General features: G+C 40.9%; 1 pseudogene; it reads left to right on the top strand.

Annotated features, from left to right (window-relative positions):
- Window positions 1-6,602: 6,602 nt before the first annotated feature.
- Window positions 6,603-6,721, top strand: LOC125460080 (5S ribosomal RNA; annotated as a pseudogene).
- Window positions 6,722-7,080: the final 359 nt, after the last annotated feature.

Genomic DNA, 7,080 nt, shown 5'->3' with positions numbered 1-7,080 from the left:
TTTAGATTCTCAATTCTATTGTGCAGTGAGACTTTGGAAGATGTGTTGGCTTTCTGAACTCTCATGCAGCAGGCATACACTTTCCTTTCTGTGTTATTCTCATCAACTGTATGCTGAAGAAAGTAGAATGATTTCAGAAATTCTCTGACGAAAATAAGCAGCTGCCTTCTATAAGAGGCTTACCCTTTGATTTTGCATTTTACCTCCATCTTCCAGGCGATGCTGTTATCTAAGGTAGGGTGTCACTTTTGTTAACACACCCTGGGATACATCAGGATGAGTAACTCATTTTATTGACAATTGAAGAAGTTAAGTTGAATGATTCAAGCTAAATTTTATTTGGGTGTTTTACATTATCATTGGAGATAAATTCCAATCTATTAAAGCATTAATTGCCATGATACTCCCCAAAGCACATTAACACCCATATATTCGGAAATTGGATCCTATAAATAGTAAAATTTATGACATTGTCTCCAAACAAAAATATGCAAAATGCACCACTCGCCAATTTGATGGAGGAGTACTTAAGAAATGCAGAAAGGGGCTCCTCTCTCATCTTTCTTCCCTGTTCCTGCTCTGTCTCCTACAAGTGACTTTACAAAGGTTTACAAATCTTGATTAGATTAGATTAGATTCCCTACAGTGTGGAAACAGGCCCTTCGGCCCAACAAGTCCACACTGTCCCTTGAAGCATCCCACCCAGACCCATCCCTCTAAAACCCACACACCCCTGAACACCACGGGCAATTTAGCATGGCGAATCCACCTCGTCTGCACATCTTTGGACTGCGGGAGGAAACCGGAGTACCCGGAGGAAACCCAAGCAGACACAGGGAGAATATGCAAACTCCACACAGACAGTCACCTGAGGCTGGAATCGAACCTGGGTCCCTGGCGCTGTGAGACTGCAGTGCTAACCACTGAGCCACCAGGCCACAAAATCTCATCTTGAAGGAATGCCCGAGTATGCAGATTAGTGAAACCACAATCAGACACATTTTCTATAGATTTTTTTCAAAAATATCTTATCTTCATATGTTTTAACAAGGGACAACACATGCAACCTAGTGCAAGGTTGATACTGAAGGAACCTAGCTGCTCAGTCATTGCTGCACAATAACAATTATTACTGGTATGTTGCCATTCACATACCAGCAATGAGGCTACCAGGTGGCAAATCCTTCACTGCCTTCAAAACAGAATTCATCAGCCCCTCACTATTCTGACAATATTCCAAACTAAAGGTGAATCCCACTCAAGGGGAAGACGAATACTGGCAATTCTTCTTCATCCATTCTTAAGCTACATCAAGCCAGCAGCAAAGAAGCATAGACCTTCTTAACTATATGATTTTCAGACTAACATATCAACCCACAGGCACAGGCAGCACTGAAAGAAGTTTCCAGAGAACTGTGCGGCATGACTCCAGAAAGTCATTGTATCTCTTGAATGGGAGATAGCAACTTGCACAGAAGCTTAAGAACATGAAACGAATGCATCTTCTTAAACTTGTATGTGTCAAGATCAATGATGCAGCAGTAAGTGAAAAGCAGAAACAGAAAATAGGAAAAGCAGTGGGCCAAATTAGGCCTTTGAGCCTGCTCCACCATTCATAGAACAAAGAACATAGAACATAGAAGATAGAACATTACAGCACAGTACAGGCCCTTCGGCCCTCAATGTTGTGCCGACCTGTCATACCGAACTCAAGCCCATCTAACGTACACTATTCCATGTATGTCCATATGCTTATCCAATGACGACTTAAATGTACCTAAAGTTGGCAAATCTACTACCGTTGCAGGCAAAGCGTTCCATTCCCTTACTACTCTCTGAGTAAAGAAACTACTTCTGACATCTGTCCTATATCTTTCACCCCTCGACTTAAAGCTATGCCCCCTTGTGCTCACCATCACGATCCTCGGAAAAAGGCTCTCCCTATCCACCCTATCTAACCCACTGATTATTTTATATGTTTCAATTAAGTCACCTCTCAACCTTCTTCTCTCTAATGAAAACAGCCTCAAGTCCCTCAGCCTTTCCTCGTAAGACCTTCCCTCCATACCAGGCAACATCTTAGTAAATCTCCTCTGCACCCTTTCCAAAGCTTCCACATCCTTCTTATAATGCGGTGACCAGAACTGTGCACAATACTCCAAGTGCGGCCGCACCAGAGTTTTGTACAGCTTCAACATAACCTCTTGGTTCCGAAACTCAATCCCTCTATCAATAAAAGCTAAAACAGTGTATGCCTTCTTAACAGCCCTGTCAACCTGGGTGGCAACTTTCGAGGATCTGTGTACATGGACACCGAGATCTCTCTGCTCATCTACACTACCAAGAATCTTACCATTAGCCCAGTACTTCGCCTTCTGGTTACTCCTACCAAAGTGCATCTCACCTCATACTTGTCTGCATTAAACTCCATTTGCCACCTCTCAGCCCAGCTCTGCAGCTTATCTGTGTCTCTCTGCAACCTACAGCATCCTTCGTCACTATCCACAACTCCACCGACCTTAGTGTCATCTGCAAATTTAAGATGATCTAGGCTGATCACTTAAGTAACCTGTTCCTGTTTTCTCCTCATACCCTTTGATCACTTTTGCCCTAAGAACCATATCTGACTCCTTTTTGAAGTGTATCTTACATGTTTATCAATGGAAAGAGAATAAGAAAGGAGTGAAGCTTATTAAGGACAGAGGGGGCAATCTGTGTATGAAGCCAGAGGACATTGTTTGCGTTCTAACTGAGTACTTCACATCTGTTTTTACTCAAGAGAAGGACGATACAAGTACTGAATTCAAAGAGATAGACTGTGAAGTTTTGAACAGATTGATAGAAGAAACGAGGACTTTGAGGATGTCAGTCTATTGTTTCCTTGCTTATATGTACTTGCTCATACAGTGCTGGGTGTGTTCAGTTCACCCACTTGTGAGATATTTTTGAGCTTTGCAGATAATCATCATTAGGCATAGCTTTCTAGATTTGCTGCGCTTAGCTCTAAACATAATATTGCAGTTTAGAAATTTTGGTATTTTACGAGAGTGTCAAGATCCATGCATGATGGCAGACTGATTATAGATGATTCATTTATTTCAATTATGTATAAGATCCAAAGGGTGCACATTGATAGATGGGGTGGTCAATGACGGTTAAGTTGGTTAAATGTGACAATGCTTAGTGACAGGAGGGGTCCCAGGGTATTGAACAATAACCAATGTTGTTCCTTTATTTAAGACGGGCAACAGAGATAATCTGGGATATTACAGGCCAGTGGGCCATGTGGCAGTGGTAAGGAAATCAATGGAGAAGATTCTTTGGGGCAAGATTCACTCACATTTGGACAAATATGGACATACTAATGATAGGCAGCATGGCTTTGTACAGGGAAGTTTAAATCTCAAACTTGATTGAGCTTATTGAGAAAGTGACAGCGATGATTGATGAGGGCACAGAGGTCACAAATAAGAACGAAAGAACCAGGAGCAGGTGTAGGCCATCTGGCCTTTCGAGCCTACTCTTCCATTCAATTAGATCATGGCTGAGCTTTTAATGGCCTCAGTTCCACTAACCCACCCTTTCACCAGAACCCTTAATTCCTTTATGAATCAAAAAATTATCAATCTTAGCTTTAAAATACATTCCATGAGGAAGTCCCAACTTGTTCACTGGGCAGAGAATTCCACAGAATCACAACCATTTGGGTGAAGAAGTTCCTACTCAATTCTGTCCTAATCTGGTCCTCCTAATTTTGAAGTTATATCCTCTGGTTCTACTTTCACGTGACAATTGAAACATCCTCCCTACTTCTATCTTATCTATTCCCTTCGTTGTTTTTATGTTTCTATAAGGTCCCCCTTCATTCTTCTAAATTCCAATGAATATAATCCCAGCCTATTCAGCATCTCCAGGAATATAAGTGGCATGGTTCCTAAATTTGAAGAAATCAGAAAGATTGGGGGAGCTAAGGATAGTGAGGAAAATTGTCAAAGGATACAGCAGGATATAGGAATGGAAGATGGGGTTTAATCCAGCCTGATGCAAGGTGATGCATTTCAGAAAATCTAATGCAGGAGGGAAGTATACAGTTACTGGAAGAACTCTTAGAAACATAAACATAAAGAGAGCTCTAAGCGTGCAAGTTGACAGTTCCCTGAAAGTGGCATCACAAGTGGATAAGATTGTCAAGTTAATAAAATGTGAGGCTGGATGAACACAGCAGGCCAAGCAGCATCTCAGGAGCACAAAAGCTGACGTTTCGGGCCTAGACCCTTCACCTCTGATGAAGGGTCTAGGCCCGAAACGCCAGCTTTTGTGCTCCTGAGATGCTGTTTGGCCTGCTGTGTTCATCCAGCCTCACATTTTATTATCTTGGATTCTCCAGCATCTGCAGTTCCCACTATCTAAGATTGTCAAGTTACATGGCATGCTTGCCTTCACTGGTCAGGCATAGAGAATAAATTTGATAAGTCATTTTGCAGCCATATGAAAATTCTGTTCAGCCACAGTTGGAATATTGCATTCAGTTCTGGTTGCCAAGCCTTTGGAGAGGGTACAGAAAGGATTTAACAGGATTTTGCCCAGTTTGGAGGGTATTAGCTGTGAGGAGCAACTAGGCAAATTTGGTTTGTTTTCACTTGAACATCAGACGCTAAGGCCAACCTGATAGACATTTTCAAAATTATGAGAGTAATGAATAGAATGGATAGAGTTTTTTTTTTACCCAGGACGGAAATGTCAATTAATAGGGGATATAGATTTAAGGTAAAAGGGAGAAAGGTTAAGGAGATGCACATTTTCTTACATAGAGGTAGTAAGTGCATGGAATGCACTGCCAGAGGAGGTGACAGAAACAGAAACAACAGCAACATTTAAGTAGCATCTTAACAGATACATGAATAGTCAGGGGGCAGAGGGTTATAGACCACATGGAGACAAAAGGATTTTAGTTTTGAAAGGTGTTATGTGTCAATGCAGGCCTGATGGGCCAAAGGGCCTGTTCCTGTGCTGTACAGTTCTTTAACAATATGTGCAATATCAAATACACTGTAAGCAGCTAGTTTACCTTATGTGGGCTTCATTTTGTTTTACTTGTTTCCTGAGTAAATCTCATATGAGCTGCATAACTGGTACTTGTGTGAATGTTGCATAAAATGCAAGTTGTCCATTTTGACTCGACTTAAAATCAAAGCTTTAGCTTTTCCGATCGCATAGTGGATGTTTATCAAGTATGTGTTGTCTGACTGGAACGAAGTGGGTAAGCCATAATGTTGTAAATGTATCCACAATTTGGTTAATATGCCTGTGTGCCATGGGCAGAATTTTGACATTGTTCCTTTGTTGATTCTTCCTCACATGCTGTTGCAGCCTATAATAAAGTAGAGGTCAACACCACCCTGTTAACTAAAACCGAAAGACCCAGAGAAGTTCCCCTCACCCTATAATCAGTTAAAGAAGTGAGAAAAGTGGCATAACCTGCCTCTCACCCCCAATCTTTTATAAAGGAGTGGTTAAATGAAATAAACTCTTGACACTCACTCGATAATCAACAAATAACAATTTATTTATCTAACTCTAACAGTGAAAAAATTAACTGAACTGCTAACAAACTGAACAATTCCCCTCTAACTACTAACTACTCTAAAATAAAAAAAATCTAATAGTATGCTGTTCCAATAAATACAAGACCTTCATATAAAAAACAAAATAATAAAATTACAGCCAGGTTATATCTTCCGGAATGTCCTGCGTCTTCTCCATTGATCTTCTATCAGGAATATTAACTCAGTGCCACATTACCTTTATTTGGATGATGTTTTCTCTAACAGCTGAAAGAGCTGATCCGATAACAGATAGCAGTTTGCTCTCTGCTGATTTTGCAACGTCCTTGTCTTTCATACATTTGATGACATATCAATTTCTTCTAATAGGTTTGGCCCTAAGTTGTCAAAACCATCAGATTTAAATTCTTTTTGTATCTTATCACCTAGTCTAAATTAATTGACCAATTTAAAACTTGTTGTGTTGAATACAAAACAAAACTGCAGCTTTGCTTGCTAACCATCCAGCTTTTCGATACAAATGTTACAATTCATATGCTCTGTATCCCTGCAAATCCACAAGCTACCCAAAGACATTTTTAAGTACATCAAAAGCAAGTCATCTTTTAAAAGGACCATACACTGCTTTCTCTCCTTATCATTTTATAAACATCAAGATTTTACAAACACCAAATTCTAATATCCTGCCTTACAATCCACAGGCAGCCTACCCAACTTCGCAACTTGGCCAATGTGCTGTACTTTGTTTTTCTTTGGTCAACCCCTTACACATCTTAGCCCAAAATCCTCTAGTAGAACTTAACTTCCATATGTTATGCAATGCTGTGCACTGTTTTAGTGAGTGAGACAAACCATATCTTATATAACTAATGTCTGCTATAATTATTCTAAAGTCAAATTTTTGCAGATGTTGCTGGCCTGTTCCAGTTGTTTAAAACTTTCCTCCTTCTAGTACAGCGTCAATGCTATATTCTTTCAGTTTGTTCAGAAGCCCTTTTCTGAAGGATTTGATGGGTATAGAATTGATAGATATACATTGCCTAAGGCCATGCTACTCTGAAAATGCCCGATTTTGTCTGCTTTCTGAAGTTAAGCAGACTCATGCCTGGTTAGTACTTGGATGGGAGACTGCCTGGGAATACCAGGTGCTGTAGGCTTGGCGGCAGAGTGGTTAGCACTGCTGCCTCACAGCGCCAGGGACCTTCATTTGATTCCAGCCTCAGGCAACTGTCTGTGTGGAATTTGCACATTCTCCCTGTCTCTGCGTGGGTGTGCTCTGGTTTCCTCCCACAGTCCAAAGATGTGAAGGTTAGGTGGATTGGCCATGCTAAATTGCCTATAGTGTTCAGGGATGTGTAGATTAGCTGGGTTATACGGGGATGGGTCCAGGTGGGATGCTCCTAGGTTTGGTGTGGATTTGTTGGGCCAAAGGGCCTGTTTCCACACTGTGGGGATTCTATTCTATGAACAATGACCTATTGTAGGGATCTTTCAGCTAAGTTAGCTCCATTAAAAC

The sequence above is a fragment of the Stegostoma tigrinum genome, chromosome 1 (genome assembly GCF_030684315.1).
Source record: "Stegostoma tigrinum isolate sSteTig4 chromosome 1, sSteTig4.hap1, whole genome shotgun sequence".
NCBI classification, from domain to species: domain Eukaryota; kingdom Metazoa; phylum Chordata; class Chondrichthyes; order Orectolobiformes; family Stegostomatidae; genus Stegostoma; species Stegostoma tigrinum.
Note: the sequence above shows the minus strand (reverse complement) of the source record. Positions and strands in the feature narration are given on the sequence as shown.